At 44.5% G+C, this 24,173-nt stretch overlaps 1 protein-coding gene across 1 annotated transcript in view; it reads right to left on the reverse strand.

Moving 5' to 3' along the window:
- Positions 1 to 23,249, reverse strand: part of KIAA2022 (KIAA2022 ortholog) — a 79,152-nt gene extending 55,903 nt beyond the window's left edge. The window contains exon 1 of the mRNA XM_019540370.1: positions 23,119 to 23,249. The gene's annotated coding sequence lies outside the window, so the exon portion shown is untranslated. The remainder of the gene's footprint in view (positions 1 to 23,118) is intronic.
- Positions 23,250 to 24,173: the final 924 nt, after the last annotated feature.

The following is a 24,173-nucleotide window of genomic DNA, read 5'->3' on the forward strand; positions in this document are numbered from 1 at the left end:
ACCCAGAGATTTCAAACGGGAAGCCACGGGGTCAAACACATTCTGACCTGTTGTGGTCTTGGTGACTGCCTTTCAACAGGAAAAAATAGACTATAAGGGCTTTTATAGATGTGCTCCAAGAGGCAGGGGGGAAGACACTTTAATTAGTGAGCTGCACTAATTAAAAGCACCCGAGCATCATGTGCATCAGTGTCTCCATGCTGAAAAATGGCAGCAGGGCACTTTGAACTGAAGCTCATCAAACCAGCTTTAGTTCAAAGCACTTCGCCAGCATTTTACAGAACGAGGATGCTGATGCATGTAATGTTGGAGGCTGCTGGAGTGCGTTAATTCTGTGCTCCATTAGACTTGATTAATCAAGTCTGCTCCGACATGCTAGATTTACAGCCTAACGGAGCAGCCTCACTGCACATCTTAAGAGCCCTTATTTTCCATAGTCAAGAAACAAATAAAAGCTAAAGAGCTGGCATTTTCCAAGGCGCACCTTGGCCCTAACAAAGGCGCACCTTGACCCTAAAAAAGTTGAGAACCACTGCTTTAGTGTGACCCAACCACGCTAGGCCAGTGGGCTGTTTGACTGGACCTTTGACTTTGGGTGCATATACAAAATTACAGTGCGTCAGAGCAGATTCAACTGAGTCAGCTGGAACATGGTAATTACTGTGCTCCAGCAGGCTCCAGTGTCACATGCATTAGTGTCCCTGCACTGAAAAATGGTGGTGGGGGCGCTTTAACTAAAGCTCATTCAACAAGCTTTAGTTAACGTGCACCCACTGCCATTTTTCAGCATGGGGGCACCGATACATGCGACACTCTGGGTGCTTTAATCAGAGCGGCTCTGAGAGCCACTCTAATTAAAGCGCCTGGAGCGTCACATGTATCGGCATCCCCATGCCAAAAAATGGAAGTGAGGGGTGAAAGCTGCTCTAATTAAAATGTCCCTCTCCACTCCTGGAGCATGTCTATAAATGCCCAAAATGATTCCAGATGTCATGAAAGACATGGGCATTTTCCTATGCGGTAAGGATTGATGCTTCAGGGTATAGCAGCTTAATGCCTTTATTCTTAGCTATCCAAGGTGCTGACTATGTACAAGTTACCTAACCATGTGTGATGTTACCTGATTGGACCAAGTAAAGTGCCATGAAGCCAACAGCTTCCATGAGCTGAAGGAGCTATCCTCTTGCTCAAAGGCAAGAGGCTTGTGTTTCGATGCCGAATACCTATTGTTTAGTCCTAACTTTACAGGGACCTACAAAATCTTTATGAAGTGAAATGGGAGTTTGGCTCAAGAAGCTACCAAGCAATTGGGAATGGAGTACAGCTCCTAAAGATTTCAGAATGAAATGTCTTACACTGCTGAACTTATTGATTCTAGCAGCAGTGTTGTTTTATTTAAGGGCTTTTCCTGTTTGCTTTTGTGCTCTCCCTCCCTTCTCCCTATCCCTCAAATCCACCCCCCAAAAAAGAAAACCACAACAGCTTCTGATACAAATGCAAACAGTGATGTAATCATAGGATTTTTTTAAACTTCTGAAAGCAGAGACTTCTAAGTTTATCTCTGAAGGACACTGGAAAGATGAATAGAGAAAAATTATGCACAGAAAGAGAAAATATTCAAAGAGTAGAATTATGTATGCATAATTGCATGGCTCCCTGGGGTGCATGGGCGAGCACATGAAGTCACTTTGTGAAATAATTTCCCACAACTACTGTATACTAATTATAGTGCCCTAAGTGGGGAGAAGCTAATTTTTAAATCACTCTGATGGGGTAACAGAGGGAGCCATAAGGATGCTTTTAACCCCTTACTTTACTATAGGTCTCCCAGCAAAGAAGCAAATATAAAAGAAATAAGCTTAAGTGTGTTGGTTTATCTATATTTATTTATTTATTTATTAATATAAAGCTATACTGTAATATATATAAGGGAGATGCTGACCAAATATTATGAGCTCTTGGTTTCTAAGACAGTAGAGACAAAGAGCAGACAAAAAGAAATGGACCTGAACACCATGTGGTCATTGGATGCATTTGGATTCAGATCCAAACTCTGTAGTTCCCCCAATCAACTCTGGGTGTGGAACCCATTCAAAAGGGGAACATCTCAAAAGAGCAGCAGCCAGTACTTCTAACTGTTGTGTGTGAACAAACTGAGAATGATCCTAATGAGGCAAAACTGCTCCAACTTCAACCCCGGATGAAGGAATATTAAAGGCAGAGTGGTTTTGCTACATTTGCCTCATTCTCACTCGCAGGTTGTGAACAGCACTTTTCCTCCAAAAGATTCCCAAAGACCTTTACAAACTCTATCTAAATGAATCACCACTGAAATGCAGCCACTGTTTAAGAGCACATTTTTCAATGCTACACAAGAGTTTAGGGTAGCAAGTACCTGATTAAATGCCCACTGAAATCAACAGACATACATCATGCTTGTGTGTGAAGTAAGAAAGTAAGCTACACTATGCTCCACATAATATACACCTTGCTACCACCCTTATTCTAATGACCCACTTCCTTCTTGTGTCCTAGCCCTTTTGTGACAAAATATTTAGCAGAATTCACAAATTTGTTGGAATCAGACACTGCTGCGCCTGGAACTCTTCTGCTATGGCCTCAAACTTGCAACCTCTGGGCTGTCAACCATACACCTGAGTGCCCACACCACCGCAGCTCAATGACCTGCTGAGACCTCCCAATTCTTTATGATAACTATTGTTAAAATATTTCATACTTCAGGTTTGTTTAATTAAAAAGCACTAACATTACTTACTTTCAATCAATTACCTACACCACACTTAAATTCCACATAAAGTGCTTTTGCAGGGAAAATAAAAAGGAAGACTAAAACCACCCCAGCTTTAAAAATGATAAAATGTCACATACTTTCCATGTTGCCTTTTGATTTCCTCTGCAACAAAAATCTCCCATAAACTGCTCTGAATTACTGCTAACCTCTACATGTTTAAAGGAACTAAAACATTACCTGAAGTCTTTAAATTCCATTATCTGACTAGACTTTTCTGCTATTCTGACCCATATTCCCTTTATTTTTTCCCAGCAAAATGAATTTTTCACATGCAAGCCAACATTCCCAAATACCATCAAGGTGCTAATCCATGTCTTAATGGGCAGAGATGTAGGTTCTTTTTTTTTTTTTTTTTTTTAAAGTATAAGTCCCCATCTGAAGCTGTTAAAAATGTCTTCATAACCCTCCCCAAAACAACCCCTCCAAAGATGTATAAAATTATTATCATCTATTTCTCTAAAGGGGTCCTAATACATACACTATAAGCATGTTTTACAAAAATGGAATCACTTTGTATTATTCTTCACAGTAATTCAACTTGTGTGTTTGTTACTGGAAAAAAGAACCTTCTTATCCCATGATTTGAGTTTCTTGAATATGTCAACTGGGAAGTCCACCCCACCTTTTCTTCCCAACCTGAAAATCATTCATGAAGTCTGCTCTTTTGCAGCAAAGATTAATGCTAATGGCAATGTAAACCAAATACTTTGGATCTAATCAATTTTCCTTCCTGTTCAGAAACTCACTTCCTCTTAAAAGGTCATCTACAAAAATTCACATTTACTTACAGTGTAAGGCCACTGAAAACCATCAGATCACTTGATAAATTGCCCTGTAATCCAAGGCATTACCATTTTACTCAATAACTTCAGATATGGGCCCAATGTATGTGCCTAATAAATGACTTCCAAAAAGTCATCCAGTTTTGATCTGAAGACATTCAGAGAAGGAAAATCCACTACTTCCCTTGGTAGTTTGTCCCAGAAGGTAATCATCTCACTGTTAAAAACTTGTGCTAATTTCTAAATTGAATTTGGTTGGCTTTAGCTTCTAGATAGTGGTTCATGTTACACCTTTCTCCATTAGATCAGAGAGGCCATTAGTGTCCAGTGTTGTCTCCCCATGAAGGTTCTTATACTTCAGAATCAAGCCATTTCTCCATTTCCTTTTTGACAAGCTAAACGCAACAGTTCTTTAAATCTCTCATGGTAAGACATTTTTTGCTGTGCTCAAATCACTTGTGTGACTGTTCTACACCCTGTGAAATTTTTCAGCATCCGTATGCATGTATGTATGTATGTACCAAACCAATAAAAGGCACTTCAGTTTCAGTCTCACCAAGGCCCCCTACAGAGCTACAGTCTCTTTCTTATCCTTATTCACCAGTCTTCTGTTTATGGTCAGAGAGGCGTGGTTGCCACAGGGAAAAAAGGGAAAAATGCTGCGGGTGGGGTAGGGAAGGCTGGAGCAGCAGTGAGCCAGGTGTGTCGAGCCTGGCTGGCAGCCAGGGTGTGGCTCTGGCCAGCCAGGCTCCTATTTTGGGCGGCATACACTGCTGCCATGTGCACCACCTGCTTTCTTTCCTTGCACTTTTTTTTGATATTGGGGCTTGGCTGGGATGATCTAGTTGAGGATGGTCCTGCTTTAAGAAGGGGGTTGGACTAGACAACCTCGTGAGGTCCCTTCCGACTCTCATTTTCTATGATTCTGTGATTTCCCAGTGTCTAAATTTGGCTCTGCACCGCAAATATGCAGCACAGAGAACCAAATCACATGTGCGAGGTGCGTTTTACAGCACCTCAAAAGCCTTTGAGGCACTACAAAATGCATGTGCACCTTGTGTGGATGTGGCCAAGGGTTGCAATACAGCCTATAGCATTACACTGGAAGTGCGTGTGGAGTTTTGTCCACTCTGACTCCTAAATCCATTTCCTGTTTCCAGGGCACTGCCCCATTCTGTTCTGCTTTGCTTTTTCCTGGATGTAAAACTTTTCATTTAGTTGTATTAAAACACATTTCATTGGCATGATCCCAGGTTACCAAGTGGTTCAGCCTGATCTGTATGACACTTCTATCCTCATAACTTACCACCCTGCTAATCACTGCATCTTCCATAAACTTGCTACACAATGATTTTTTTTATTTATTTCCAGATTATTGGTGATAATGAAACTCAGTGCCAGGGCCAGTTCCATTTCCAACAAGAAACCTACTAGAAACTCCCCCATTCAATTAGGATTCTCCTCTGGCAATTATTTTGTGGCATTTCTCATAAAGGTACCCTGAGGAAGGGCACCTTGTGCCCAAACGATTGTATGAGGTCTCGCCCAACTATACAGTTGGGCCATCAAAGGTATCACTCCAACAAAACCCTGCCATCTGTTAGTTAGCCGGCTGACAATCTATTTAAGGTGTGCTCTACTGATATTGTATCGTGTCCATGTTCTTCATCTGAATGTAGCTTGATACCAAACAAACCTTCCCAAAATCTAAATATATTATATCCACAAAGTTCCACTTTGCAACCAAAATTGTAATCTTGAATTGTGAAATCAAGTTCGCTTGACTAGACTTATGTACCATAAATGATCTTCAGCTGTATTTAAATGCATTTGATGTCTTTTTATTTCACGTATGTATAGGCCTAAAGTTAGCTTGTTCATTGCTCCATCTGCAGAAATGTCATCAGCATCATCATGTGAAGGCAAGTAAAAGAAAGCCCCCAAATCACTTGTGCTAAAGAAGCAACTTCATTAGCTGGCAGTAATTACCAGGCTTTTATAATCTGTAAAGGCCAACCACTAGATGGAGATATAATTGCATGCACTAGGGCACTGTATTATACATGCTTGTGGTTAATAGTGAAGCATGTTGGGCAATTGGCATACTCATCATGAATTTTAAGCCAAAATCTCAACAAGCAAAGAACAGTTAGTACTCCCCCCGGCTGTAAATTCTTTCACAATTTCATATTAGAATCTAGCTTCTTGTACCTAAATTCAGAATTTTAAATATTCTAACCAAACTGAATGGTTATATTTTTGGCCAAATTAACTATACTGACTATGGCCCCTTACTCTTTCCATTGGGCCACTAAAAATACAGCCTCCCCTTCCCACACCACCCTTAACTGAGTCCTACACCAAACAAGTTACTTTGCTGTCCTATAATTTGAAGTGCTTCCATGTTGATCACTCTAACTAGGGCGGTATGAATAACCTTTGGGGATCAGCTGTTGAAAAAAAATAACATGCAGTTTTTCCCCCCATCCAAACGAGCAGTAACAACAACAAAAATGTTTCGAATAAAATGTTCCATTCAACCTGAAACAAAACATTTCATCTGAAGGCCCTCTTCAGAAAACCAAGGCTACTAAGGGTAGGTATACAACATTGCTTTTGAGGGGTGAATGTCAGTGGAATAACAGAGTCCCATTTTAACCAATAGCTCAGTCCTAGGATGGCTGATGATGTAGGTTCGACTCCACCTTTTCCCTCCAGTCATACCTTCTGCCTGAAGGGACTGAACCGACACTTCCCCTCCCCTTATAAGAATATCCTAACCACAGGTTATATGTTAATCAGTGTGGCAGCAGGGACTCCTAGTCTCTCCTGCTGATGCTATTCTTCTTTCTAAACATATATTCACTGGAGCAGGGACTGGTTCTTGGGTATCCAGGTTCCACCATCCACCTCCTGCTATCCTACTTCTTCTCTTGCTGTCTGTCTCAATGGCTATTTAAGTATTTTGTACTAATTAGAACAGCTCCAGCAGGAGAGAAACCCATTGCAGAAACCCTGCAGACCTGTGGTCAGTGTACACAGCTGTGAGATACGTGACCGAGGTTCAACTTCTTGTTCTGACTCAGGAAGAGCCTAATTCTGACTCAGAAAAAGTCTCCCACCTCTTGTTATGTGTGTAACATCTAACAGAGGCTAGAGGTTTAGAGAGACAATAATGTTCCCTGCCAGCAATAATGTTCAAAAGAGAGAAGTGCTTGGCTATTAGGCAAAGAACTGGGAATAGGAATAAGACCGGAGAGGTCCTCCCAGGTCACATGTCCAGATCCTGTAGTAGACTGGCAGCAATCAGCTGTCCTTACAGACAGCTCTTTAGAGAGACTTAAAATGAGTCCAGTTCTTGGCATCCACTTAATAAGCATTAGCAACATGGTTGGGCCTTGTTGGAAGTCAGAGTAGGGAAGCCAAAAACACATTAGACATGAAAGCTGAACTGTCCTCTATCATTTGAAGCTAGTCCTGCTGCAAAAAAGGACCATGGAGCAACATACACTAATGCACAGTGGATTGTCTCTAGGGCTGTCAATATAGCACCCACCAATGACATTAAATTCATCTTATTATTATTATTATTTTTCAAGTGCTCAGGCATGTACTAGGAACCTCAGAAAAATATGCAAATCTGCCAAGAGAGTATAATCTAAATTGAACATGACACAGTGTCAGTATGCCTGCCATTAACAGACATTGAGAGAAGGTGGTCAGACTGGACAGAAAACACAGGAGTAACAATAGTAAGATCATGCAGTTGCTCAGTAAGATGTGCACACATCGTAAACTGAGTGGACCGGGTTATTACTTTTCTTACTTCCTCACTTCTCACTGGTGTGATTGCAAGAAAGTTTAAGGAGGTGGCATGGAGAACAGGTTTACAGAGGGCATATCAAATGTGATACAAAGCAGTGGAAGAATGTGTGGAAGTGACTGAGACAGAAAGACACAGGAGATGCATTGCACAAGAGCAAAGCAGCTGAGTAGAGAGAGAGAGGGAGAGAGAGAGAAAAGAAGAGAAACTGGTTCCAGGATGGAGGTAGGCACTATGGGGCACAGGAATTGGAAGGCAAGGACAGGACACTGGATTACAATGTGCACTGTAACAAGTAAACATTGAATTTACTCAAACAGGAGACACTAATACACTGACATAATTAAAACTACTGAAGAAGAGAAACTGAAGGAAAACCAAAATGAGACAACTTTAGAGCTTTGCATGTGGATATGCAACCTAGTTGAAGGGGCTCAAAGCAATCCACAGCCTAGGTTTAAGATCTCCTGGTTAGAAACCACCTTGTCAAACTGTACCTCATCATGGCATGAAGGCCCTGTGATAAGCAGGGATCTGGGGCTTTCATTTCCCATGAAAAAACAGAGTAAACTGCACATTTTGACTTTTACCAGGGGCAAATGCAGATTTCTCATTTTACCAGAGAAGCCTGTGGATTTTGCCATTTTGCAATGATCTCCTTGCTGGCTGGCAGAGTTCCAGCCTGCAGGGAGCTGGGATGAGCGGGAGGAAGGTGGAAAGACAGAGGGCACCACGTGCATAGGTATGCAAGTGGCTCCAGGCAGCCTGCAGAGCAGCTCCAGCAGGTAAGCTGGTGGGGAGAGGGGGATTGAGGCCCCTGTAGCGAGGGAGCTGGGCACAGTTGGGGCTGCTGTCCAGTCAGGTGAGGCTTGGGGCTGCAACGTGCAGCTGCATGGCCCCCAGCGGGGAGCAGGATGGGGCGATGGGTGGCTCGTCTGGGGGAAGGGGAAGGCTGGCTCTCCATTGCTGTGTGCACTCCCAGGCGGCAGGGGGGAACCTGTGCCCCCTGGACCTGTACCCGGGGCAGGCACAGGCTACAAGCTCGAGCTCCTGGCCTGCTTCCCTCCTCCAAGGCCTACCTAGCCTGGCAGGCAGCTGGGGACAGCAGGGCCACACAGGGATTACTCACCTGCCATGTGTACAGATCTGGGCAGGCACGGGTCTCCCCTGCCCCCCAGAAGTATGCGCAGCAGCAGGGAACTGGCCCTCCCTTGGACAAGCCACCCGTGGCCCCATCCTGCTCCCCACAGGAGCACATTGCAACCCTAAGCCCCAACAGGCTGGGCAGCAGCCTCAGCCTGTGCCTGCCCCAGGTACAGATCTAGGGGGTGTGGGTCCCCTCCTTCCCACTGGGAGTGCATGCAGCAGCAGGGAGACACCCTGCCCAAGCCCGTAACAGGGGGAGCAGGGGCAGGAGGCTGCGGGTAGCCCTGGAGGAGGGGCTGTGGGTGGGGAGTGAGGGGTACCAGGAAAGCCAGAGAGGGGAGGCTGTAGGGGGACCTTTAATTTTAATCATGGATTTTAGGTTTTTAGCAGTGAATTTGTGATTTTTTTTTACCAGAGAATTTGGTTGTTGTTTTTTTAATCGGAGAAAACCAGAATCCCTGATGATAAGCAATCGCATCGAGAAAGAGCTGAGCCAAGAACTACCATACACTTAGGCTCTTACAGAACATCAAAGTCTCAGGCCTGCAGGTGAAGAGTGCATGTTCCACCATTGTGCCACTTAAGAGTTTCAATTCAGTAAAAATGATACTATGGCAGTATGGATGGATCCTGACACAGCAATACCCAAGACAAATGTTGCTTCAGAAGAACGCTGTAATGAACAAACAAATACGTATTTGGGATGAAGAAGAGATTGAAGAAAAGGGAAGAAGAAACAAAAGTGTTTCACAGTTTATTGCTAATATTTCACCCATCCTTTGTAAACCTACAATCTAAACAATCACAGACTGCTCCATAAAGTAACCTGTACAACCCCAAATCATTTGCTATTACCAACTCTTCCCTCCTTTTCTTGGCCCATTGCAGCTGCCAAGGCACTGGCTCATCCAGAAAAGAACTGAAGAGTGGTGTATGTGAATATATGCAAAGAAGAAAATTACTCCCTCATCTTTCCATTTCTGCATAGCGTGATGAAACAGGTAATACAGGGATCCCTAACTTTTTCTACACTAGGTATCTCCTGACCAGAGATCCTTGTTTTCCCTGACTGAAAACGGCAAATTCTGATAAAACCCCCAAAATCCATGATTTAAGTGAAAGGCCCCTCGCTCCTCAGAGCCCCCTGGCTCTGCTCATGCCCCTCACTCCTCCCCAACAGTCCCCCCAGTCCTGCTGGTGCCCCTCACCCCCATCCAAAGCCCCCAGCCCTGCCAGAGGGAGCCCCCAGCTGCCAGAACTATGGGGCCAGGGACCCAGGTTGGCAGCCCCCTGCCCCTAGCAGGAGGTGGCAGCTGCTGCAGTGGAGTGGAATTCAGCTCCTCCCCCTGCTGCCTACTCGGATGGCAGGGGGAGCTTCCCACCGCTGCACACACTTGGGGGGGGGGGGGCAGGGAGAACCCATGCCCCTGAGATCTGTATGTGGGTGTAGGTTCAGGCTCCCACCCCGCTGCCCCCCCCCACCCCTGCCCAGGCCTTCACAGCCCAGCAGGTGTGACCCGGCGTTGCAGGAAACAGCGGGGCCAGAGGGGGATCTCCTTGTGCTGCGAGCTCTGTGCTGCCCTGGCAACACAGCCCCTGCCTGCATGGCAGAAGCAGGGGCATCAGCACTGGGTTGTGCCCCTCACTGCTGCCACATGGGCAGGGGACACATTGCCAGGACAGTGTCAAGCTCACAGTTGCAAGTAGCTTCCCTGTATGGCCCCGTTGTGCCCTGCAGCACTGGGTCACACCCACTGGGCTACAGAGGCCCCAGGGGAGGACAGCAGAGCAGGGAGCCTGAGCCCGCAGCAGGCAGCCCATGCCGGCCCCTTGCACAGATCTGGGAGGCGCGGGTCTCCCCTGGCCACCCGAGAACGCACACAGTGGTGGGAAGCTGCGCACCCACCAAATGAGCTGTCCGTGGTCCTGTCCTGCTCACCTCAATACTTATGCACTGCCTGGCTGGGCAGCAGCCCCAGCCCTCTCCAACTCCCCACCTTACCTATGGGAGCTGCTCTTCAGGCTGCCTGGCAGCCCTGTGCATATACATGAAATCCATGGGTTACTCTGTTAAAATGAGAAATCTGTGTTTTCCCCTGCTAAGGGGGAAAATCCATGTTTTTCTCCATTTTTCTGTGGGAAATGGAAAATCTGGATTCCTGGTCATGACCTCGCAACACTCTGGTTGAAAACTCATGCAGTATCATCATGGACCTCTGCTAGATGGACTCGCAACTACATGGTATGTTGCAGGTTCAAACACCAGTGAACAGAATTTCTCCTTTAGTTGAGGTGATATGGTTTGTGTATATGGGAACAAAAGATCTAAAGCTGAATCCCATCTGCCAAATGATATCCAGTTGTTACTGGGATGCACCCATCATGATGGCTGCCGCAAATCTGCCAAACTGTGCCTGACAGTCCATTTTTAAAACGGCCTTTTCTGCTAAAAGCCCCAACCCAGCTAAGTTTCTGAAAGGTCGTCATTTAAACCATAAAACCAATAACCCACGCCTTCTTGTGACAAACCCACCATGACCGTGAAACTGTCTTCATGCTCTGCTCAGTGACTAGCTGGCAATATACACCTGACTGCACAGGGAATAAGGATAAAGCAAAAGGTCTATAAAAAGAGAAAAGTTAACAAGGAACTGCCAGTAAGTGATGAACAAGCTAGGATGATGATGCCTGGACAGGGGCCTTTAGAGGCTGGCTCAACACTCTCACTAAGGGTTTTAATTTTTCAATTGACTTTAATTAAACGCACACATTAAAAATCTTGCCCCCTTTGAGTGGGGATTATCTGAGAGCTCACAGCTCCAGCACGAAGAGACAAGGAACTGAAAAATTAGCGTGCACAACGGCCAGCATCATAAAGGTAAGGGAATGTTTAGAAAACATTTTTAAATCATTCAGTTTTTATGCAATTTATGTGCAGTGGCAGTACGCATTCTTGACTGGAGAAAACAGAGAGCAGGCTAGATCAATTGAGGGCTGGAGGTGGGTGCAGGGAAACAGAAGCAGCAGAGTGTGGCATTGAGGCTAATAGCATTGTAGCAATTTATTCACTAAAAAATGCTGCACAGAGCAAGGCAGGGGTTTGTGCAGAGAGTGCAGGAGTGGCACAGCTTGAAAGATAGGGAAGCTCTGACTCCAGAATGATAGAGAAAGGAGGCCACAGAAACTAAGGCCCAGTGCCCCCAAACTAATGCTCCCTATATCAAAATAGTCCTCCCTCCCATATTCAAATCTGTGGTAGAACAACAGACCCACCAAAAAAGCTGGGCGGTAATATCATTAGCGTAACAAAGGTGGTGCCAGGTATGCCTTCATACCACCCCAGGCACTGGCTTGGGGAGGGAGGGGTTAATAAAAAGTGGCTGCTACTGGCAGCCACATAGTTGGAGTTGCAATCATTGCAGCAACCGGAAGTCGTCGTTGCCCCTGTGCGCTGGGCACCTGGCCATGTCCTTGAGCTGCTAGATAACACACTTGCTGAGCTACCAAGGAATCGTCTCTGTCTAGGGGGGTACTTGGTTTTATTTCCTTGTGGACGTGGGAATTTTGTTCCTCTGGCCCTACCCACATGCATGATCTGGTAGCAACCAGGCAATCAGAAAGGGCAGGAGTGTTCATGTGCCATAAACTCCATGGAAGAGTAAGATTAATCCTGCTGGTGTTTCCAGAGTGAGGGCAATGCCACATAGAGATGCTGTCTCCATATCACACCCCATTTACCATGTGTGCATAAGAAGACCCCCCATGTATCAAGTTCACAGACAGTGGAGTAGACAGCAGGGCTGGTGGGAGATGGAGAGATGATTACACTAAGATACAATTCTCCTCCACAAAACCCTGATGCTTTCTTCACCCCTCTGGCAAGGACTGATCCTGGAGAAGCCTGATCTTGCTCCGAGTGTCTTTCCTCCCCTGCCTTTGGCAACCTGTTCTGTTCTCCCACCACCACATCTTTCCCTGCCCTGGTGTCACTTGCTAATGCACAAAAATGCACTATAAATAGCACAAGGCATCTTGCAGATAAGCAGAAAATCCCACCACATCCCCAAGAGCAGGCAGTCAATGCAGAGCCAATGCACGGATGAAGAAAAAAGCATGCAAAGACCCAACAAGAAAAGGGACTAAGTAGCAGTGCCTGGTGCCTGTCTGGGCCCCCAAATGATTTTTTTGTTTTGATAAATAAAAGTAAAGAGATGACCTGTACAAAGAGGGTGCCTCTGGCCTCATCCTACACTGAGCACACACAGGACTGGTGCACCGACGTGCCTGCATTATGACCTACATGAGAAGACAGCTGTGCCCAGAGACTTACTGAAACCAATGGGTTCTGTGTAGGCACAGAAATCCTACCATGTGGATCGACCACACAGGACCTGCCACTCTACCTACCCACTTCTTTCCCTGTTGCTCACCTGACTAGCAGCATAACTCAAGACATGGTGTTTTTAATGGCCCTGCTTGCCACAATACCCAGCACCAATTGATTCTCCCTATACGGTGTCTGTATGACTACCAATGACGTTTCCCACTGAATGACTGCAGCGCCTGGCATTTGTGTAGCCAGCTATGTGTGTGTTTGAAAGTATATGTTTTATGTTCAGCTATGTAAACCTCCCCCATGGTTTTAAAAGCAATGGAATAATCTACTATTTAAATTCCCATCCCTTAGCAAATTCTGCAGTTGCAGAAACTGGTTGAATTTGATTAAACCTTTGGAACCCCTCCAATATTTCCAGTTATTCCATCTGTAGAAACACTCTACTGGCACTTGGCACATTTATAGCATTAACTGCCTTCTAAATCAGCAGCAGTTCTGCCTAATAATTTGGCATTTGCACATTGCCTTGTAAATTACACACCTTGCATCCTTGAATCTGAGGTCTTTTCCCCTCCAAAACACATTACTGGTTTGCAGAAGTTCTGGAGGAATAAAAATGTCACTTAGTATGGTTGTCCTTTGCCAAGAGAAAAAAAAATGGCATAAAGTGGGCATGAAATTAACTCTATAGCTCATACAGGGGCAGTAGAGTGAAACCCAAGGAGACCAGCTGGCAGCTAACAGCCTATTGCCATGTGGCCCTCTTTACTGTTTTGAAGCTTGTCGGATTGCTCCAAAGTACATTATTCTATTCAGAACCAAGCCTTTACACTGTCAGTTGCACACTGGAAGGCCATGAGAGGGATGTGCGTGCATGTGTGTAAGGGAAGCAGCTTCTCCCACTGGCCAAGCTCATGGCATAATTAACATTCCAGAAGGGAAGTTTTTTGTGTTGGCTGTGATGCTGCTGCCACCCCAAACCAAACACCATGCTGGGGATAGCTAGCTGATCCAGATCAACTTGAAGAATACAGGGAAGCCACCCAGCAGATGCTTGTTTGGTCCTCAGTCAGGAATGACGAGTTGAGTGGGTCTCTAGCTACAGCCTCCCCAATTTCACGTAAGCAGTCTCACCTCTCTTGTACATCAAGGTTGTTGGGGAAAACCCACCCTCCCCCCACAACTTCCTGAGCCACCCTTTTTCAACCGCTTCCTTCCTACCCTCTATTCACAGCCACAAACTCCTCATGTGACTGATGGTGTCTGACAGGGCAGAAAATAAAGGTCCTAGAAATCATGTGCCCCACCACCAGCAGATTCAGGGAAATTCACCAATTTAAGTGCCAGCTCATGCCCTCCTACAGAAAGGCTCTGCACAGTTTCTCCCCTGCCTGCCTCAGATTTTGTTTACTGTTGACAGCCTACTGCTCTGGCCGGCTCTAACACCACTTCTGTCCCAGGAATCTTTTTTTCCATTGTTAAAAATCCAGGGTCACCTAAGGACTTCATGGCTGTCACTACACCACACGTCACAACCACTTGGAATCTGACGGCTGCGCTGAGGCACAACTCCGAGCTTTGTGCTCCCAGAGCTGAGGCCATTATTGCCCAAGCTGAGAAAGAATCTGTTAGCTTGCCTCTTCCCCATGAAAAGCTCAGGACATGCAGCTGAAGTGTTCCTGTCCCTGCCAGAAAAACACAGGCACACTCATGTCAGGAAGAAATTTATTATTATAATATTTTACATTAACAACTCAAACGGTTAGTTTGTGTCTCCCTCCTCTACTGTTGAAAATTTACTTCAGTGTTTCTATTCTTTTCTTTATCCTTCCTCCACTCCATTTTAGAGCCTTTAATACATGAATTATTTCTATTTTCAAAAATGCCCATGATGGGTGGTTACATAAACTGTGATTTACTTTGGGCAAATCTTCATCAGACTGCAAAAAAAGCAGCTGTTAGAGGGTCAACAAATGAGGATCCTAAGCCCTCTTGGTTGTGACCCTGTGTGTGTGTCACAGGGTCTATGAGCAGTCCATATCCTAAATCCCACCACATACCAATCCCATATGGGTAAGATTCCGTGCTTTGCCCATCAGGGAGACAGCAAAGAAGTTACAGCTTGGGGGTGCTATGTACCTTTACTCTCTTTACACCCATATGATTATAGAGTGCTTCAAGGGAAGACTCCTGATTTGACAAAAAGACTCTTTAAACTGAGCTGTTGTGCCCAGCCCTGCCCAAAACCTCAATGGCATTTAATGGCAGTCCCTTCCCCATGACCCCCCTGCCTTCAGCCCTGAAAGCTATACCAGGGCTTGGGAGAGTGTCTCAGATGAATCGTGTGCCTGCAGATAGACGGGTTTAGGACCTCTTTGCTCTGTTCCAAGCCTGCTCCCTGGCATAAAGGGGCTGGAGAGAGGAGCAGAGTCCAACCCTACATGCTCTGTATGGTACATAGAGCATACTGAAACTACTGAGAGAGAGGAAAAAACATGACCCAATCTCAATATTTTTATGAATAGGGCTCCAAGAGGCCACCCATTGTTGTTCCTAGAGAACACATTCTTCTGTATCTTGTATGGGAAACGGACATGTCTCACAACTACACAGCTATACTGAGCTTGATGAAAATGTCTGCTACCTCACACAAAAAAAATCTTTCTGCAGCTAGCAGTCAGTGATGCATACTAGATGGCTGCCTGCTCAACACAGGAGCAAAAGGGCAAACGAATCACATTACAGTCTATGAATAAAGACAGAGTCTTAATGTAACAGCTACTTAATGATTTCATTTTCAGTGCATTAGACGGTTTGGCCTCGTTTTCAAAGGTGCGCAGCACCCATGACTTCCACTGAAATCAACTGGAGCTCAGCACTTCAGGAAATCTTGGGTGTGCTTATGAAAGCTTGCTAGCATGAAAGGAAAAAAAGGTCTTTCTACACCCCACAGGACAGAGAGCAGATAGCAAACAGGTGTCCAAGACCAAATCTGCATGTGAACTGTCCCCCAGTGCTGGCGAGCTCTAACCTGGGATTCTGAGTTATGTTCATCTACAGCAGTACAGGAACTGCAATGGCCCCTGAATCATTCTTCTAGTTCATTTAAAAGCAAAAATGTTGAGCCAAATTCTGCCCTCAGTTATATCCCTGGAACCCAATGACTTGTAACCAAGAGTAGATTTGGCTTCACATTCTCAGCAGTATCTACCACATGCAGCTACAAATATGAGACAGAAGTAGAGTCAGGGTGCAGTGAAGTAGGTTTGTCAAAACTGATTTCAGAGGCACTATAAGAGCAAGTCAGAAAAGATGATGTCCAAGCTATCTGAGATAGAAAATAGCATTTTCAAACAATCATGCAGTATTATTGACAGGTTTTGTTCAGAGAACGCTTCAAAAACAGGGTGTGTAGAGGAGGAAGAAGAGAAAGAGTCTATACCCATTGGACAGGACCTGTTTGGTGCTTATTAATGCCCAGAATACACAGGTCACTCAGAAGAGACAAGTTAGGCAAGACAGTGGTTGGCTTTTAAAAGGAAAAACCAGTCAGGTTGGAAGTAACATCCCTCACATATAATATCACATGCATTATTAAAAAAAATATCACTCATTCTAAGCCAGACCAGCAGTTTCTGCCAAGTGAGCACTATGGACTATGATCTGTGCCAGGCACCTGCTCTAACCATTAATACTTATTACTTGCATTCCCATAGCAGGCAGGAGCCCTGGTCACAGAGCAGCACTGTTATGCACAGAATCTAAAACATGATCCCTACCCCAAAAGTACTTACAATCTAGGTGAAAGAAAACAGACAATGGCTGGGTATAGATGGGCGCACTGTCAGTGGGCAGTACCTGTCAGCCGGGCGGACAGAGTTCCCAGTTCATCAGTGGGCCATTTTTTGCCAACATTTTGGTATGCATCATGACGAAGGACAGTTTTAAGGAGGAATCTGAGGGAAGATAATGAGGTGGCTTTACAGACATTTGTAGATACAGATATGTATGGATATTTGCGGAGCACGAGGGGCCCTACAGGACAAAGCATAATAGGGCTTGTTTGTATATTTAACCTGGAAGTGATGGAGACTGGTACCATGGATCAGTTGGAGACAGGAGTCAGTATTTCAGTGCTGAACAGGGGTGACAGGTAAAGCGGAGAGTGAAAAGGACCTTTGAAACAAGACAAGCTGCTTGTATCTGATGCAACAGAAAAGAAGGATCCAGCATAGAGATGTAAAGAGGAGAAATGTGGTTAAAGCAACAGGCTCAGAGATGATCTTTCAAGCAGCATTCTGAATGGATACAAGCAGGACATGACTGCATTTGTCAAGACTGGTGGGAAGGCTGTTGCAGTAATCAAGATGCAAAATGAGTGCCTAAGGCTAGGGACAGCCATGCAAAAAGCCTGGGCCTGAATTGATTCAATCTTTGCAGCTTAGTCTATCTTGGCTAGGCTGAACTGGTTTGTAACTGGACAGAAATTCTCTCTCGACTGAGGCAATTCAGACACATGCCTGTGCAGGAGCTCAGGCTAAAAGCTGGGGGGTGCGAGAGCAGCCCTTCCTTCCCTTGCGCAGGACTGAGCTGAGGGTGGGGAGTGGACAGGCCTCAGCAGAACCTCTGATTAGGAAGACCTGCCTGCACCATCCCAGGCTTTTCCCTGCTGGCTGCTCAAAGGGTGAGAGTGTTGCCAGACCTCAGACCCCTGCTAGCACTGTGAGGCAAGGAGGGATGTGCAGTCCATGCATCTGTTGATGATACAGAGCTTTTAAATTTTCCTCTCTGCTTCTTTATACTGTCTGCAGCAAACTGACAGTCAAGCAAGTCAGCCGGGACCTGGTAACAGTGTTTATCACCTCATCAGCAAAACAACAGCCTCTCTCCATTAGTTAAAACTCTTCTTAAACAGCTTACCAGCTGACCTCTGCCTGTCCCAGTGAAATTGGAGATGCACACAGACACCTCACAGCATTAGCTAGCATTCTACATGCCTAGGGTCTGTGCTGTGGGAGATGGGAGGGAGGGAGGGAGTGGGGGATTCCTGCTTCAGCAGCGAGCAGTGAGGTGGGGGGCAGGGCAGGGGGAAGCCAGGCAGGCTGTGTCTGCAGTCTCTGCCAGAACTGCAGCCAGGGAGAGAGGGGAGAGACGAGCTCTGCTGTGGAGCAGAGAACCCCGCCCACCTCAGAGAGCATGCCAGGATGCTGGGGGAGTCTGTTTTCATCTTAAACCAGAAAGGGGTCTGGGACAGACATTGCATAAACCGGTTTGAGCCAAATCAGTTAAGCCTGATACTACATTCAACCAGGTTTATCTCAAACTGGTTTCAGCCATTTTCAAACTCATTTATGTGCACTGAACATCTGTTCTGTTACAGGTTTAAATCAGTTTCTGATCACTTAAGCCAGTTTATGTGTAATGTCTGTCCCTAGCCTGAAAGAGAGCTTTAATTGTGTGGATGGGTAGGAAAGGCCACAGCTTACAGTGATTATACAGAAATATCTGCAAGGCTGAAACACAGATGGAAGAACCTACAAAGAGGCCCCAGCTGACAACGGCATCTTGGTTACAGGTCTGAGCAAAGGGCAGCATGGTGGCAGTGTCCACTATGCTCAGTGAGGGAAGTGGGGTGGAATGACTGAGAAGGGAGAAAATTAAGTGCAGTCTTTTAGCTAGATGGAGCACTGGCTGTTTTGAGCATGGAGAATGTACACTTATCCCTGTTCTTCCGGACTCCATTCTTCTGACACTGCATTTGACAATATTCTTATTTTTATTTGAAACCTGCACCTGGGAGATGCACCCTTTCTCCCCCCGGCAACAAATCCAGGCTCATGCACACACTGAAATCAGATGCAAACTAATTATTGCCAACACCTCTACCTTCCCCGTAAAATGCTCTTTAATTTGATCCCCTAGGAATCTATGATCTCATATCCCATATGATTTTTTCCTGCTATCCCTGCCTTATTTTTCCCCATCCCAAAAGTATGCAGAGACATAAATAATTATGCCAAGTTGCAAATTGGTTTATGAGAAACAAGCAGCTGTTTCACTGGGGTCCTAACGAATAGATCATGAATTGATGCGCCTCATCTCTCCATTATCTTTCTGCAAGAATCAGCTGCCATCACGTGTCCTCTGCCTCTGTGCAGTGACACTGTAAGTGGAACTTGTCATCCCTCCCATCTGTAGCAGACTGCTTGGGAGGTAGCAGTCACTTACAACGTAACAATCAGAGGCTCTTGCTAATCTGGAGAGACCTTAAAAAGAAACAGAGTGTAAGCCAGAGGAGTATTCCACTGGTATGCGCAAAGGAGCCCCCTCACTTATAAATGTACATTCCTGTGAATATACGGCCTTAAGCTGTGCTTTTCAGTGTAAACATTTCTTCTTTTATAAACAGCTGTTGAATTTTCATCAGAACTTAAAAACAAAATGATTTTTGTTTCAAGCTCTGGATGAAGCAACATAGTCTGTCAAAATGTTTTTAAGCACTTTGATTTCTTTGTTTCAGTCAGGTTATTTTTTTTTAAACTTTCACTGATTTATTTATTTATTTATTTAAATGACACCTTTAATGGTGGTTTACAAGCGTTTTGCATTCAGAGTTATTCTGCAAGATCTCACCCCTGGTATGCAAGTGTGAGACCTACCTCAGACTAAAAAGTCAGTGATCATTTCAAGAAAAAAAATCTTGCCTGTGAAGTGGCAAGTGCACATGCCATGGGATTGAACCCTTCCCCACATGGCTGAGAGATGATGCATCTATCAGAAACCTGGAAATTTACAGGGTATATCAAAAACAGATTCAGACAGAACTGTTTGCATTTCACAAACCTTAAAGAAGAACAAAAAACAATCATGCATAAATGTAGAGATTAAAAAAAAAAAAAAAAAAAAACGAAGCAATTAAGGGTTGATTTCTAAGACAGTTACAAAGTGTTATAAAGATACTGAATAAGCTGGCCAGTGTTGCTAAGGAAGGTTGTTGAAAGTATAAACTTGAATGTTTGTGAGAATGAGAGAGAAAAAAAACAGGTAGCTTATTGACTTTGATCCATATTCCTGCAACTATACCCAATTAGCTGTTATGTAATTTAGTCTTTAATTTGGTTTTGCATCAAACACTTGAGGTCTCAACCTTTGTAATTTTTTTTCTTTTACATCCAGTCATTTATTGCAGCATTAAATCTGCCAGTAAGGACAGGGTCTATTCTGGTGGGCTCTCAACTCTTGGAGTCAGATGCAAAGCTATTAACAGTATTAGTTAAGCTGGCTGCTTATTCCTGGATTCCATGCATGGCCATGACAGTTTGCTTTTTTCAGTGCATTAGACAAAGGAGGAAGGAAAATCAGTTCTTAAGCACAACCTTTAGCCCCTAAAAGGCCTGGCTCCTGATTGTTAAATAAATAACAATATATTTGAATAACCTTGCTTTTATCCCTCTCTCAGCATCCACTCCGTCATGGTAGCTAGCATCAGCTGGGAGATTCTTGCTGCCAGAGCCTATGCTTAAGCGCTCTGTAGCTGCAGTAAGGCTTTGTCAGTAGAGAGAACTCGTATCAGTTCTGGAGTCTGGCTGCCCTCGGGGCACTACACAATGTATATTTCTTCAGCTCACAGTTCATTTTAAAAACTGTGGCTCTTCTTTGTGCTTTTGCAAATGGCACCTCTAATGTTGTATTTTTTGGAACAGCAGTCCTTTCCTATGATGGCTATCAGTGCTTGGGTACTGAAAAGCCAAGTGACCTGGTCACAGTCATCAGTGCTTTCCAAACACTGTCCAATGGGCGTTACTGTGGCAGGTAGAAATTGCAAGCAGAGGCCGAATGGCAATGAGTCAGCCAGGCAGAAAGGCGTGAGAACAAAATGAATGGAAAGGCAATAAACCTGCAATATTTCACCCTCCATGCTGAGTTCCTGGATAACCTCAATCTATCAGTGTTATCCATGTCTTGTATCTCACTGGCGCTGTAGTTACAGTACATTAGTGACATCATCAATGAAGAGAAACAGCAAAGTGGATGCACTTCCACTACTCTGTGCTGAAACTATGATGAAGCATACAGGGGATAGCTAACACCAGGGTTGCTTGGGGCTTCTTAGGAGCCTGAAATTTCCCTGCAGCTATCACAGAGCTTCCTAGAGAGCCAAGAAGAACATGTCCAGGCGTTTACTGGCTTCCCCCAAAGAAAAGAGAATGAGAGAGACAGAAACAGAGGAAAGAATTTAGGAAAGCATGCCCATTCAGACGGACAGTCACAAACATGGCTAGATGCTTTCCTGAGCAGGGGCCATAGTTGCAAAATGCAGGAAAGGAGAGTAAGGAGGCATATAGCTGCCTCAGTAAATGATATGTACTGGAGTAATTTATGAATGGAAACCTGAAAAACAAAAACCCCAAAAATCACATACACAAAAGCAAAAACATTACCCGAGAGAGGCTGGGAAGTAACACAAAAGTTCAGTACCACAGAGGAGAGAGTTCAGGGGATAGCACATGGATAGGATATCTAGAAAATGAGATAATCCTATCCTAGCCACACGCACACACGCCACAACAGCTCCTCTCAGAAAGTATCACTCTGGCTAGTTTATACAAGATTGGACAAAGCACTAAGAAATGTACAAGAGGAACAACCCAGCCACAGGATCCTAGGAGTTGGACTCATCAGATACTGTAAAAAGCCACTGATTTGAGACAGCTGTTAACCTGGCATTCCCAACAAAGTGACTGAGACATCAGACTAGCTGACTGAATCCAAAAATCAGGTAGTTGTCCACAGACCATCACCCATGCCCACAATTATTTGCACCAGTAATACAGAGACTGCAGAAAGAGCTGAACAGACTTCAGCCCAAAAGGCAATCACTTCCTGGCTTTGTCTGGAAGTTAGTCTCACAACATACCCTGGCACTAATTGCATTACAAAATGGGGGCCCGCTTACCCACATGTTTTCTATGCACCCTTGCCTTTGTCCACATAGCTTACTGGGAGTAGAAATAAAAACGACCCAAAAAAGTTGATTTCTTATGAGCATCACAGAAAACTAAGGCAGCCAGTTAGAACACAGCTCTTTAAAGAGAGATAAAAACAAGATTTTTGTATTGAGATTCATGCCACAGATGGCACAGCAGACGAGGATTAATTCATGAATTGCATTTCTTAAATGATATGATCTCTCCTTTCAGTTTCATATTTTCCCTTTTTGACTCAGAAGCAGGGATTTGAGATGCCCTCAAAGTTATGAATATTGCATGAACATGCATTACAAAAATAGCAGCAATAAAGCATGAAACCCAAACACAAATAGCCACGTTTTCAAATGTGAGCAACTGTGCATCCCACTTTCCTGTAAACTATCATCTGTGAAAATAAGGACACATGCAAGCAACACACCTTGACCCACCCTTGAAATGTTGTTTTCTAACATTTAGAGACACTAATTCTTGGTCTTTATTTCATCTAACAAATGCTAGGTTTGTCAATTTCTACCTTATCCCTCCCCCAGGGAAGGGAGAGCTCAGCAGTCAGTTCACTAAAGGCTAAATGATACATTTCCTGTTAGATGGTAAACCGATCTGCTACATACTGTAGGCTGGTTTCTCTTCCATTCTTCACCAAATGCTTGCCTATGGAAGGATTCTGGAAAACCCAGTAATCCAATTGTTATTAGGATGTACTAATCTCTCAACTGAGAAAACACCGAAGGACTGTGTTTCCCTCTTGATAAATTTACCAAAACCAAACAGAGGAGGAGACAGACCAGATGACCTTTAAGATCCCTTCCAACCCTGCGAACCTCTGATTTTAGAATGCAATAGAGGGCCACAGCATTCAGCGTAATACAAATAAAATAACGTTGACAAAAGTTATCCCTTTCCCACGTCCAAGATGCATCAGAAGTGAATGAGAAGAAAAAAAACAGAACTGTGCACCATGAGAATGTTCAAAACCCCTCCTTCATTGCAGCGTTCCCTTAATTCAGGCAAATGTATGCCATCCAAGGAAAACACATAACTGTGCTTCCATTCACAATAGCTGTTTTCATTCATTACCGTATATTAGCTCTAATAACAAGCTATGTCCCTACATGGCTCATCTTGTATTGCCCATCAGGCAGCACCAAAAAGTTAGACTTCAACACTCAAGTTCAAACAAGGGAAGGTAAGGATAGAGGAGGCAAAAAGGATAAAAAAATGTTACTGACCCTTAAATATTCCAACACCATTCCGCTGTCTCTGCTGTGTGTGAGATGTAGGCCTCCCTTTGGGTTATATTTTCCAAATTTGGTCTTTGGGTAGGCGACGAGTAGAAAGATTTGCACTTGATGATAAAGGAGACTGTAAAGTAAAGAAAAACAATTTAGTGGGGAATATTCTTTCATATACACATACATATGCGATTAAATTAAATTAGTGACACCTACATAAATGCTCCCTGCTGTTTTTTCACACACATACAAATATCAGAAACACCAAGGAGAATGCAGCTGTCAATGGTATGGAGAAATTTGTAAAACAAAACACGAGGGTGGGGGGAAGGAGAGACAGCTCTTTAAATGCCAGCAGAAACAGCAGCAAAGAACGGTTCTGCTTCTTATTCACAGGATGCTAGACAATGCACTGGGCACCTTTGTTAAACTGGGCTCACCCTCAGAACTTACTCTATCTAGGCGGGTCACAGAGAAGTAGGGCTGGAAGGCACCTCCACAGGTCGCCTAATCCAAACTCCTGCCTGAGGCAAGATCAGCCCTATCCAAACCATCTCATACAAACCATAATCTAAGCTCTACATAAGACTACCATCAACCCTGGCACAACATAGACTGAACATCATAACCTGGCACAGGTAAAGCAGGAGAACCATGGCAGCCAATATCCTGCTTCTGTAAGTTGTTGTCAATATATGTTCAAGAGGTCTATAGAGACATGTGCCAGCATTTGGAAATGCTTGTCTTCAACAATTGTTAACATATGGAGTAACAGGAGTGACAGAAGAAATCAGCTGCAGGTTGAGAGTGTGGCAATGGGGCCAGTACTGAGACAGCAAGAAGAAAATTAAGTGTTTCAGGAATCAAGATGAGCAAAAAGAATTGCTGGGAAGGGAGTACTTTATTAGGGCAAAATCCAAGCCCATCTCATTTACAATTGCTGTTATAAGCTGTATTAACTAAGCAAGAATAGGTATAAAGAACTGCTCAGATCAGGCAAAATGGTAGAAAATCCTGTAATCTTCAGCTCTCCCAATAACGCCGCGCAAATA

The sequence above is a fragment of the Crocodylus porosus genome, unplaced genomic scaffold (assembly GCF_001723895.1).
Source record: "Crocodylus porosus isolate Cpor-Errol unplaced genomic scaffold, CroPor_comp1, whole genome shotgun sequence".
Taxonomy (NCBI): Eukaryota; Metazoa; Chordata; order Crocodylia; family Crocodylidae; genus Crocodylus; species Crocodylus porosus.